General features: G+C 32.2%; 1 protein-coding gene across 1 annotated transcript in view; it reads left to right on the forward strand.

Moving 5' to 3' along the window:
• Window positions 1-14,602, forward strand: part of ed (hemicentin protein echinoid) — a 495,537-nt gene that overhangs the window by 436,559 nt on the left and 44,376 nt on the right. The gene's annotated exons all lie outside the window — the stretch shown is intronic.

Raw genomic sequence — 14,602 nt, forward strand, 5'->3', positions numbered from 1 at the left:
TTCCCAGAAATTTCCTTACCGTCCTTTTACGCACCTCTATATTACTATTGTAAAATGGAATATTTTTTTTTAAATAACCGTAGTTACTATCTGTCATCGGTCCATTGTACACTTTGTAACTGTATGGACTGTCGCTTGCTGCATGCCGTGGGCGGCATTTTCTTTTTTACTTATATTATTGTGTTGTGATTTTATTATACAAATATTCTGTATCTAAATGATTATTTTCTTTTAACAAACACATTTAATATAACATTGTAAAAGTATGTAGCTCTTTGGTTTCAAATGGTTTGCACCACTGCTCTAGTCGTTGGTCTTGCCTAAATTGGAAACATCAAATTGTTGACCTCTCTCAGTATTGTCATGTATATTTTAGAAGCAATCTGTTTTGTGTATTTCAATCTACATACAATTTAATGTACCAGAATTTCAATTCAAACTATATGTCGATTCTTTTACATATTAACGGCCATCGTTTAATTTTATGTCGACTAATAAAAATTTGACCGCATTATGCATTAATAAATCCAGCGACATTAACTAAAAAATACTTAGTTAAATCCTTTTAACTACACTTTTTAATGTTTTATGGTAAAAAGACTATCTATGCTTGATAAGAGTAAAATAAATATGTCAATAATTAGTACCTAATTCGCTTTATATTTAAGTAGGTACTTAGTTAGTAATGTTCAGTTATCTTCAAAAAATATAATAATTTACGTGTTGTTTTTCCAAGCGCCTCATCGATACTAGTGAATAAAGAGTTTATATTTTCGTATGGCCGTAGGATGTTGATGACAGAATTAAAAAACAAAACTAGAAATTGGTTACAATAAAACACAATATGTATTAGGTTATGTATTACATTATAATTATAGAATTAGCACTAAATATATATATTTTTTAATTCTTACAATCTCTCAAGAATTGACATCCAACACCATTAAAGTAGACTCTCAACAATATTACATTGCAAGATTCGAATATTCCTCAGTTACGTTATTCGAATGTCTTTATTTACAAAAAGCCAACGTTACAAATAATCATATATCAATGCAAATAATCCATTTAATATGATTACTTACTTACTTCTGATTCGGGATCCCGGGATCCCGATCTATTTTCGATACCTATGGATCCCGGGATTGATAAACATAATCCCGAAATTTTCGGGATTGAACTTTTTATCAATTTTTATGGAAAATAAAATAAAAACAAAAATATAACAGAAAAAATACTTTTGATAACAAATAACTACATTAGAAATAAACTGAGTTTGAATGAACTTTGATTTATATCCATGTTTAAGTTGCCGATTCATTCTATTTTTTCACATAAATTAATAAAAAATAGAAAGATTGGAAAAAAACAATGCTTAGCACTATTAACAAAGTAATTCCACCACGCTCTCATACGTTTTACGGCAGTTTCATATTTGGCTGACTAGATTTATGAAGCGGAAAGGCCATAAGTAAACCATGATTTGCTTTACTATTTTAAATCTCGCTAACCCTTTCATTAAGTCTTTACTATCAGAAACAGCAATCTCATATTAAATTCACATTATTATTTATATTAAAATATTATTTACTCCATTAAACTTATGTATTTCCAAGATTGAACATATGCAATGTTAACAATAAATGACTTAAATAGTATAAATTATACTAGATTTATTTTTGACCGATTTTATCAATGTTATTTGTAAATATAAAATTTTTATATTGACAATGGAAAAAAATGCCAATCCCGGGACCAGTCCCGGGATCCCGGAATTGTTGAATTATAATCCCGAAATCCCGGGATCAGAATTTTGGCTCGGGATTGGATTCCCTACTTCTGATACATTACGAAGTTTGTTATTCAGTTTGAGGGGCGATACAAATAGTAATGTGTTTATATTGTCACGAATCATGATCGAATTATTATCATCTCTCATGTATCAATTTCTAATATAATCCTTTAATTGTGTACGTTGCTTAGTATTGTAAGGTACCTACATACTTAATTTGCAAAGATAATAATAGTTGGCATATTGTTTTAAATTTAAAGTAATATAAATATGCCTAGATCGATATAATCAGCGTTCAGACGAGTTAATTTGAGACGAAGTCGTGATAAACCAGTACCTAATAAGTGGATTTAAATGAAAAAATGCTCCGTGATAACTAGTGACTCGTGTCCACAATCGATTGGTATCAGGGTTCGCAATTCCGGAATACCGATTACTATGATCCGGGATCTCCCCAGATTTGTTCATGCCAAAATTTTCTCTACGAAAAAGCCTGAATTACGGGATTTCCGAAATAATTAATAACTCATTTCATCTGGAACTAAAGTCGTAAAAACTTTTAAATGTATCACTAGAGATCCGTATAATGTAAGTTTATTGTTATTTTATTTAATCATTACATCGAAGACATGTCAACAACCTTAAAAAACATATCTTTATCAGCAATAATAACAAATACTTACTGATTGTTTTTTACAAAACTTTCATTTTATGTTTTCATCATTCCCGGGATCGGGATTTATAATACTAATCTTGGGATTGCAACCCTTACATGAAACCAGGACTTGATTATCTATACAAGATGTAAAAACTTGTCTTTATCTTCAATGATTTACTCCGACGGCCGCGCCCAATTTTTCTTGAATATACCTACAATCATGTCGATCTTTGCGATTCGATCAAATTAAGAATTCATAGTTTAACCAACGTATTGTGGCATTATAATTTTAAAATTAAATGTGAACAAAGTTCATATTTTGATATACCACAGCAAGTAGTGACGTTGTTACCACTACTAGAAGCGTCAGGTTTAATGTTTATATTTTCCTAAATATTTGACACAATGGAACTTTATCAACAACTCTCTCAAATAAACATGGTTCTGTATTTTTGACTGTTGCATTATTGAAGTGAATTTGTTTTTATTGGGCTTACGAAAATTCCCGGGAGAGTATATCCTTTTTATCAGTGATGCATGATTTTCCCACCAAACCAAATTAAAACCAAACACAGCGGGCGTAATTGATCTATAGACATTTCGATTAGCAAACGCGCACGCTGCAGATTACGCCATTCCGCCCATCAATGGGAATTTTTATATTCATGATTTATTTTCATCAAAGAAAGCGATATTTTAGATGCAAACGATTTAAAAAAAAAAATCTAATTTATGTTAGTATTAACAGATGGCAACTTGGGAAAAAAACTTAATGTGAGTTAGCCACACCCGCTTGGGCGGAATTAGAATATTACAATAAATTAAATTAAAATAACTCAGGAACCCCGAGATATTTAAGCGGTTCCATTCCCAGTTATAAATGCAATACAATTAAGGGGATCTCAGGCTTCCAGGGTATGGTTCCGGCACACATCCAGTTATGAATATAACTCGAGAAATGGCGCCCTTTAATTCGAACGGCACGTGGTATGGATTGAGTATTCACCCACGTAATCACCATGTTCTCGCAATGTTGCCACCATCCTTTAATAATTAGTTAAACTACGCAGTTAATCAAAATTCGACCCATTGTCTTCTTTGTTACCGATGCAAGTCGAATGCCACAACTGATTAATAAAACTATAAAATCTTTTAAAACCAAGAAGGCGGACGCAGCGTATAGTCAAACACCGTTACTTTACGAGCGATCTCTGCTAACAAATTTAACGAAATAGTGCTAGTTTAACATAATAAGTATATGCGTGCTCACCATAAAACGTGTCAGTATGTAAAAAAAGCTCTTGACTTTGATAGACATGTAAATGTAAAGAGCCCGCCAATTATATGATAGGTATTCGACTTTAATAGTTTGGTAATGGCGTCGTATGATGTCCATATATGGTTAATGTAATTATTGAAATTGCTTTAATTATACCATGTTTGTATAGACGAGCTTTTGAAATTGTTTTTAAGTGAATCTTCTGTTTTATTGCTTTTTCGTCTATTGTTTTGGCCAGCATTCGTGTTACAAATATCTAAAATTATAAGTAAATGAAAAAATAGTTTTATATTCGCTATTATGTTGTTGTCACTTTCGGCGTTACTTGTATAAAATGTCATATATCTAGATATACTCTCTATCTTGTTAGGCTTAACTATATTATAATGTATACATGGAAACTGCTGGTTGCAATAACTTTTCATTATTATATTTTAAATTTTTGTAATCAATATGTAACTGTTTGTTTCCTAAATAAATAAAAAAAATAATAATAATATTAAAGAATGTTAGATTCATATTATTGAAAATACATAGTTTGTCTTTCCCTTGCGAATAAACATGTGAGCATAAACGGATTTATCCACCCATTGTCTCACACTAAAAGTGGGGCGACTCTGTTGGCCAGTCCATGTCTCAAGGATGGAAGACAACCAATCATCACAGAATCTCCTCTTATCATATCAAAAAGGAAATTGAGGGTTGGAAGACTGGATACAGTATCTCATTGGTTAAGGCGGTGAATGGAATTTGCAGCAGACATATAAATGGCAATGGAATTGTTTTATGAAGGCGGCCAAGATCCACTTTGGATTAATACCGGGTACGGTGTATTCGCTTCCAAGCTCTTTGAGTTTGGGCTTGTCACCCGATCAACATGTCCATGTGGCAGGAAACTACCGGATGCAAACCACATCCTCTGGGAATGTCCTCTGAAAGGGAGGAGATGCTTAAGTAGGTCCAACCAGTTGTTGGGCCCATCGGACCGTCCGACCTGGTCGCCATAAAGCCAACTATAATGCGTTAAAAAAATGTGGCATCTTAAGTAATATCACACATGAGTGCGTGGCGACCTCAGTCTTAGACATCTGCTCCTGAGACATTCCCAGGCGTAAGCAACTGCTGATACTTCACATCCAATATTCATAACGTAACACCCTCGACTAAGACCGAGTGTGGTGCAGATAGGTTTGGTTTGAAGGGAACTATTTAAGTGGACGGATTAATAGCGTAAAGGACACTCGGTCAATTTTTTTTAATTGGTAGGTATGTTTTTGAGGTTTAGGTATATGTTTTAAAGTTTAGTACTGGCTTATTTTTTATTCCTATTGAAAGCCAACAATACCTCGAGTCGTATATTATGCACAAAACCCGGCTGTGTTCCGCTTTTCCATCTGCCTGCTTCTAGATTTGTATACGCAGAAATAAGAAAATTACTTTGACATCGTCTAGATTTGTTTGGGTGCGTCACATTGTACGTATCATGTATGATAAACGTAGCGCACGTAACATGAGTATGTTCAATTTAATTTATTTTCCAACGTAGACGTTCGAAGAAGCTAGAAATGAGCTTCTTCCGCCCCAGAGTGGCTTAGTTTTGCTCGGCTGACTTTTACAACTTCACCGGGTTAAGTATTTCACTACAATGTAGCGGAAAATACGTCTCAATATTTTATACCACTCAAATTTTGACTTTGAACCTCTGGTTCAACAAAATGACAATATCAGTCAATAATTCCCGCCAAAAACAGCAGTCCCAAATAAAAATACAATATAAATCCACATCATTCAACCAAGCTTAATTATGATAATTACAAGATAAAAAGAACTTTTTATGTACAACGTTTTTAAATTTTTTGTTGAATTATTATGCTCAATATGCTCAAACTTGTACGTGATACGAAGTAAATAAAAAACAAACAAACAAAAAATATAGAATACTGACATGTCATTTTGATTTCCATAGTAACGCACGTACATATTAATAATTTAGTTGCTAGGACCACCCGCTTAGCAACCAATAATAGTCTTTTACTTTTTACGGATTTTTCTGAAATAACTTTCCATACAAAACAGAATTAACTGAAAATGAATTCAATTCTGCTGAGATGGCTAAGAGTATTAAAAGAATGCATTGGCATCGTGTTCTCTGGTATATTCTAAAAGTTTCAAATGTCTAGCTAGTCGGGAAGTTAGTTAAAAATCGATTGCAAGATTTGTACTAGACAAACAACCACCGAACAAACAAGAATACGAGCTAATAAAAACTTTGTAAAAATGACACTGATCACACTTGTATGTATGTACATTTACGTATCTTTTTGGGAGGTTATGTTGTGGGCCCATTTGATACGAGTGTGTACACATCCTTTAAGATTTTTAATAAACGATTTCTTTTATTCAACGAACAATTCACAAGATTTGAGAATGAAACATTCTATATATTGAACAGACATAACTTGGAAACACATCAGATATATATGTACCTAGGTATCTAGTAGAAAAAAATACGACGCCTGACTGGTTTTGAACCCGTATGTCCACTGGTATCGCGCACAATATGCTTTAACCAATTAAGCCACGTGCATCCTACTTAATTACGATAATTTTAAATTATAGGTCCTTCGTTGCGTTATTTTTGACTATTTGACCGGCTTCAAATCCCGTTGGACGTCGTATTTTTTTCAAAGCTGATTTTTTCTAGTAGGTATATATATATATATATATATATATGTGGTGTTTTCAAGTTATGTACCTATCTCAGAAGATTTTATTGTAATTTAATAATTACATGACTAAGTAATGTGAACTATGTTGAGGCCCTGTTTTAAATTTTCTGACGAATTAATTGCGTCATTTGCGTTATAGAAAAACGATTATTGTTGTTATTCTATGTTGCGATGCCTTGTATTGATACCTAATTTTTCTTTCGATATGACTTGAATAGGTTCACAACGTACCACACAATTGCCACTCTATCATTTTGTTATTCTACGTCGGCTATATTTATGATCCTTTCTTTATAAATGATGTCTTATTTGTCAACTAGGTCGTTTGCAAGAACACACATAAACGTAATCTCGCCATTTTATTACAATTGGATGCTACGTTATAGATATGTTATGATCGTTTTACTTTCAGTTGACATATCAGGTTATGCGACTATCAAAAGGAAATCTTCAGAAGCCAGGAAAAGACATTTGGAATCGTTTAATGTGGAGGTGTGTCTTGGCTTAGTTTGAACATCAACCGTAAAACGAAGTTTCTGTTGCCGTTCAAAATCAAACATGACAAACGTATCATAGACAACATTATGCTAATACCGCGTGGAAAATATAACCTCATAATAAAACTCGTTTCACTCCATTATTCGTACCCCTCTAATTAAATCAGTGGTTCTCAACCGTTAGGTCACCACCGCCTGAACATGGCCGAGTATTGATAATTATGAAAAAGAAAATTATACTCGTCGTGTCGAACCCCAAAATCTCTATCAAAAGTATTATTCTCAAAAAAAAGTTTGTGAATGTCAATGAATCATAATAGGTATGTATGTTTTTACAAAGGTACTGACTAAAATATACAATAATACTTTTTCCACATAATTTAAAAACGATCAAGACCGGTTTGGTTTTTTTTTTTTTTTGAATAGGTCATTTTTAACTGATAATAATCTTAATTGAACATCTGATACTAATATTATAACATTATTTAATGAATTTTTTACCACGATTAAATGTCTACCGTTGAATGATTAAAATTTATTTTTAATAATCATTATATCATCATCATCAGCCTGAATCTATCCACTGCTGGATTAAGGCCTCTTCAAGCTGCTTCCACTTCTCTCGGTCCTGTACGTTGCGTTGCCACGTACTTCTGCAGAACTTTATCATTTCATCGATCCAGCGGCATCTAGGTCTACCCTGCGGGCATATATGCGGATATATTTATTATATATCTTATAATAATTCTAGTATTTATTGAGTTTTATGTATTATATACATTGAGATAATTATATACTTACTGAATCATCAAAGAGTATCGTGGCATATTATAATATATTGAAATTTCTTCAGCATTAGATACGAGTCAATTACAAACTCCAATACTCAAAAACTCTAAAGTTTAATTAGGTATATTTATATTACGGTTATTCATAAACTGATAAGTTCTAAATATATGGCTTTGTTCAAAGTTTGGACTATTTTGAGGAATAAAGCAATTGTTATGTACATTTGAATGGCGAGGAATGATTGGAGACTAAAATGATGTAAATGTCATTCCTACAAAGTTTACGGAATGTTCCAGAAGTTTAAACCCTTAAGTTACGACAAATACTTCATTTTCGACCTATTCAGAGCACTCACCCTTGAAGATATTATGAATTCTATTATATTACAACGTTTACATTGCATATGTTAAAGTTTAAAACTGTATTATGTAATAAATTATTATCTTTCACAATCCTATATGATTTTAAAATTCTCTTAGAATATCATTCTTTCAATCATATACGATTGTGTGTTCATATTGAAAATGAAACACGGCATACATTCACGTCAATCAGTTTCACGTTCTGTTTTATTAACGAATTCGTTTCGATTTATCGGAAAATTTCATGTCGTTCGTTGCCTGTGTGATTAACCTACAATAAATCTATTATGTCTCGATACTCCTGAACATTTAATTTATATCCTGATTGTGGTTGTAGGTTGTATTCACCACATCGTCAATACGTTTCAACAGTGGCGTGCCACACTGATTCATATCAATTGAATTGTTAAATAGATTTTGTTGTTGCTAGACTGCAATCGGTCGCCAATCAAAATAAGTGGTAGATTTTTAACACAATTGAGAAGTTATTTATTTATTTATTTATTTATTTATTTACAGGCGGTGTTTAGCTAACTAATTGAACTTATTATGTAATTAAAATGTCTGTTGTACGATAATATTTTACACGCAAGAGCGGGGAATATAATCACGTCGCTTGATACAAATTGCTACTGGGATATCTGATAATCATTCTTAAGATTTCTCATAAAAAATGTTTCTAATTTTATATTATTTGATGTGACAAAGTATACATTTGTAACTGTTATATTTATCGACGTGTGTCTGAGTATGTCGCATAATATAAACGCAATATATAAACAAAAATTGAATACAAATGTTAGTGAAAAACGTGAAAAAAAAACGATGGAAATTTATATGTCGAGGTCGGTCCACTATTCGGTGAACGCTTTCCCTTACACTTGTCTTGGCCCTGAGTTCGTCGATTCAGCGGGTTTTAGGGCTAGGTATCATTTGATCGTTTTACCCTTTGCGACATATACGGTCCATTGCCATTTCATCAGCTTATGTAACCTCTATCACACGATGTACTCTTGTCTGCCTCATTATCAAACAATGGTTTCTTTTGTGGTCTTTCGCGTTATGCACAATGTATCATTCCATCTCACGTTAAATAGTTAGATTCGTAGATTTTGTCCAAACAATCCCTATTTTTATATAAACTACCAAACAGACTTTAATATCAAATATTGTCTCATACAAATATATCAATTTACAGTAGCCAGATATATGCTAAAATTCTATAGAGGCTTCTTATTCAATAGATCGCAGGTTCGAAGCCCGTAGCAAGAGACAAATTCACGCTATGTTTTTAATGAATACATTTTCGTGTTTTTTAACCACGTCCGATCCTAAGAAGCTCGTAATATGGGCGTCCACTTGGAGGTTTCTACTAAAAAAAAATGGTTTCCAAGAAATGGATGTTAACTCCACTTGATCAACCTACGAGGTCCATTACCCCGACTTCTAACACACATTTAAAAACAATATGTCTATTTGCCAGACACAGGATTTGAACCTGGAACCTACGACATTATAAGCCGCTCGGCCATCGTGTTAGAGAGTACATGTACAATCTGCGAGCAGAAATCCTGTCACCCTTTTCGTCTAAGAATGTTATCCGTAGGCTTTCACGAATGTACTTGAATGAAACTACCGTAGAAAAACCTTTAGGTTATTATATTAGGTTGGCAGTGAAAATATAAATAATTATATAAATAAACATATGAAACGTAATTACTTTCCGCGATTTTTTTTCTTTTATTTTGTTAACTGTCAATTCATGGTGGAACTGCATTGTATTGTGGTTTAATTTAATAAAACACATTTTTTGTAGTACTTTCCACTTTTAATCAATAAAGTAAAGAGTAAAAGTGGAATAAGTACTACAAAAAAATGCGTTTTATCAAATTAAATAACAATACTTTCCGCGATATTATGTGAAACGCATCGGTTCCAAATTGTCTAAATGCATACCTCCAGCACAAAATGAAAACCTACCTAATTAATTGACAGCCTTTTGATTAGTGTTTGTATAAAATGTAACCTTCAAATTAGATACACCACTGTTTCATACATTCTTATTTTCGATACAACGAAGACTAGCTACCATTACAGAGAATTAATAATACCATTTCTTTGTAGTGTATAAATTGAAATTATTTCCGAATACCCTGTTTCCATTGTAACCGTATTTGTTCCGGCAGTGAACGACATTACACCATAAATGAAGGCTACTTTGGAGCTTTTTAAAGATATCGTTTTTTTTTACGCAATTGTATTGTAATTTTAAAGCAGCGATCACGTAAGGGATATCGTAGTATAACCTAGCTTCAGTAGGTAATCAAAAGATCTCGCTTTCTCTCGTCTGTAGAAACATTTATTTTGACAATACATATTTTTCCCATTAGGCCCGGGCCTCTAACATTCTTACGTACAAGGCGTTAGTAGATACGTAGACCGGAATGTTCATATAACTAATTCTAAGAGCTGATCTACAATATTGTGTTCATAATATACCAATTAAACATGTTAGAATTGTATCTTAAGCCGTGTACAAACAGAGGAAAGTTGATTTTATTAAATAATAATATAATATTGAATAGTTGCGTTTAGGGATCGAGAAGCATGGACCGTTCTTTTGGAGACCTTACTGTGAGGGATCTACTACACTAAACGTATGATAATTATACAATATAAAATAAATTACTATTTCAATTCGTTAAACTAGTCTTTGGTATAGATAGGCTATAGATCGCCTTTTACATCATGTGAATAATGTTTTAGTAGAGATAATTGACGTAATGTTATCTCATACACACAGGCAATAATGTTTTTTTTTTTCGATTTTTCACAAATATGTTGAATTATTATATGTGACTTCTTTACAGAGATAAAGCATAAATATATTTAAATGAAGCAAAAAGGACCACATCTCGATTAATTTTCATAAAACTACAGAATGTTTTATCTTCTATATTATCCATCATATTTAGTGTTTCACTATTATAAAAAAGCATCCATCTATCACGAATAATATAAAATCACCATATTAAGACGTATTCCTACAATTTTGATAAAAATCCAGTTTGGATAATTAATTGATGTTTTAAGGTTTATTCACACAATATATCCACACCGTATCAGTACTCTATCCGTACCGTATGTTCAGTGTCACTGGTAGTACAATTAAATACACAAAAGTGTTGTGCATAATTTCATAATAATTATCAATATTTCATATATTATAATGTATTAGTAATTCTAGTTCAATTCGAATATTGTCCGATTAATAATAAAAAAAAGTCAAAATCAATTATTAAAAGCTCTCTTCTCGCGGGTATAAGTACTGTAAGTACATTCTGGAAATATACGCTATTATTTCAGAATAGTACCCACCTTGTCATTGTCTTGTAACACGTGTGGTTAGCTCGCGGCTCGTTGTAGGGTCGATTTCATTGAGTAATTCCTACGGTGGATTAAAAGCTCTATAACACTTCTCGTATACTAACACATATTCAATTTTTAAATGATAATTTAATATGGTGTGGAAAATCGTTTGAAATGATTTAACGTATTTGTTAGTCGAGATAAATGAGAGATACGCTGTGCTGAATATCTTGAATACCTACCGGAATCCTTAAATAAATCGGTTTTTAAGCATAAGGCATTCTTTAAATCTATAGATAACTTTACCTTCTATATTCCGTTGCATTTCATATACGGCCCCGCTAACAACATGGCGTTTCATAATAATATAACAAAGGCTTTCCTGCCAGCCTTTGCATATCATTAAACAGGCTGTGGCGGTTTGCTACTGAAAATGTCAAATGTACATACATTATACAAAATAAAAATTGTTCATATATTATATTTAACTTAAAAGCATTCTGCGAATTACTAAGATGTACTTTTATAAATTCACACTTTGGATGACATGACGTTAACCTTGTTAACCGATTTACTATTATTAAAAAAAAAAAAAAAGAAGCTTTAAAATCTCGTTTGTACAAATTATCATCAATTGCTATTTAAAGTTGTGCCAATTCTGAAAAATCAGCTTAGGTATATTTCAAAAATGTCAAGTATAACAAAAATGTATAGCATGTATAGAGATACATAAATATCGCTTTATTTTCATTTTTAAAACGACGACTTTTTCAATAATAACAATTATTTATGTTGAATATTCTTCCAAATAAAACCTAGTTTCACATAAAAATCACTGAATACAGTGTAAGTTTAATGAAAGTGGCATTTGTATGAAAGAAATCTGGTTATCACTTCAATACAAGAATATTTTAATCAACATTTTTTATAATTAAATATTATATTTGACCAGGAAATATTGATTTCCAGGATGAGAAAACAGTCGCATTATACATCTTTCCTATTAAGCTTACAGTGTTTTCACATTTAGCTCTCAAAGATACACCAAATTTTTATTTTTTGCACATTATATGGTCATAATATATGGACGCTTATCGATTATGATTTTTATATTCAATTACGTCGTGTCGTTCTTATTAAGAAATAGACTTTTTCGTATACATTATGCATAGCTCTTTACAAAAAATCCGATATAGTTTAATTTAAAAGAAAATCCGTTTGTGTTTTTTTTTATGAAAACGGTACATCTATTACGATATCTTTCTTTTTGAAACATTCTTTTGATTTGTTGCCGTTTAATCTTGAGAGAGAAACAGAGAGAGAAAAAAACAATCTTCCGAAGATGCCTTTTATTAAAATCCAAGATTTAAATTTGTGAAAATCGCATAAACAAACAACACATCGCAGAGTGTAAAAAAAATACACCAACACTCCCATCTCCTACCGTCCACACGCACCTTTTTATTTTTTATATTTTTTCTGTTTTATGATCAAAGAATGAAGACGACCAGAATGAATTTTCTACAAAACGGAGCATGTTTCAAAGGGAGGAAGGAGGGCATTATTTGCAGTTCTTGGGTACTCTTTAACTTTTAACACGCGAAGAAATGAAATGGTAAATTATTCCTCTCGCTGGCGAAATACTTCTGCAATAATTATTATTTTCCTCGCGAATAATTTTCGTCTCCAGTTTTTGTTCACAGTTAAAAAGAGTCACAAAGATGCTCTCTTCTGAAGGAAAGACTTTTTCGCATTGTCCTCCTTTGTCCTCGCACTTTCGGCGAGGCCATATTTTCCTTATCTCTCAGTCGTAATATGAAACTTTTACGCCATTCATCATCATAAGTCGCTATTTATCTTGTGAACGATGACCTCGCTATATTTGACAATTCGTTTCCAACAACCTACTTACACAGTTGATACGTAATCACTACGTTACATTCACTAAACTTTGCTAAAAATTTCAGCACAAGAAACTTTTGACATTTCGTTATTGGACATAATATATTAAATCCTCGATAAATTGTACCTAGCTCATTATGACTTAATTAAAAATCATTCATTGCATGCAAATTTTATATCAATATATTATGCTTATCCATCGCATGTAAACCGTAGTTTTCCAAACTTTTTTTGCTCGCCGTCTCTTTTTCATTTTTTTCCGTTGTACAAACAGACGTGGATCTTGGCCGCTTTACGAAGATGTTACAAGATTTGTACAGTGCTCTGAGTCCAAACAAACATTGAAAAACATCATGCAAATTTACCAGATCAGAGCGAACCGGAGGCCCACGATCCAACAAGTGGATATTTACCACTCGACCATCGCGGGCGTACTGTTTTTTTAATGATTTTTTTTTGCTCACTCATATTAGTAACCAATTTAGTATAACTTAAAATATTCACTAATGAGAAGGGTGATACTGGTGTTGTTACCAATTTGTCTATAGGAGGCTCCATATTTTTTATTACCAACTTACTATCAACTTCCCCCACTCCTAATATCCCTCCAGTGCCCACTTTGAAAATATATTAAAACTAATTATTTTCACAATTGGTTGAAAACGTTCCCATAGGCTCCTTTCACTCCTCAAGCCTTAAATTTCACATATTTATAGCGAATTAATTTATTCCATATAAGAAAAATAATCCACGGCTTTTTCTTCCATTAACCTATATTTTATGAATCCGCAATAAATGAATTTGGCTAAGCACATTATCCTATTACATATTATAATAATAATAACGTGAAGAAATATCTACTCGGAGAGTTGTTATGTTAATAAATTCGATAACAATATCAAAACCCAAAATGATTTGAACGTAACACTCATTGAATTTCGTTTTCTTGGAAGTTATATTGATTTTCGTTGTTATAGCGAGCATTGTTGTTATTATTGTAGAAGCCTTGTTATACTGTTTCATTTGATAACCAATTATATCATTCGTTCTGGTCTTATCTTGAGTTTACATTTATATAAATGTACCTCTTGCGATGTATTCCATGTTGTTATGGATTATATTATTATTCTTGGGATGGGAAATGATTCCAGCCATTATCTGCTTTGCGGTTAGACTGAGTCTTATAATTGGAAGGATGTCTGCCTCGGTTTGTTTCGTTCGGTAA

The sequence above is a fragment of the Rhyacophila brunnea genome, unplaced genomic scaffold (genome assembly GCF_057557595.1).
Source record: "Rhyacophila brunnea isolate RB1 unplaced genomic scaffold, BYU_Rbru_1.0 scaffold_11, whole genome shotgun sequence".
Taxonomy (NCBI): domain Eukaryota; kingdom Metazoa; phylum Arthropoda; class Insecta; order Trichoptera; family Rhyacophilidae; genus Rhyacophila; species Rhyacophila brunnea.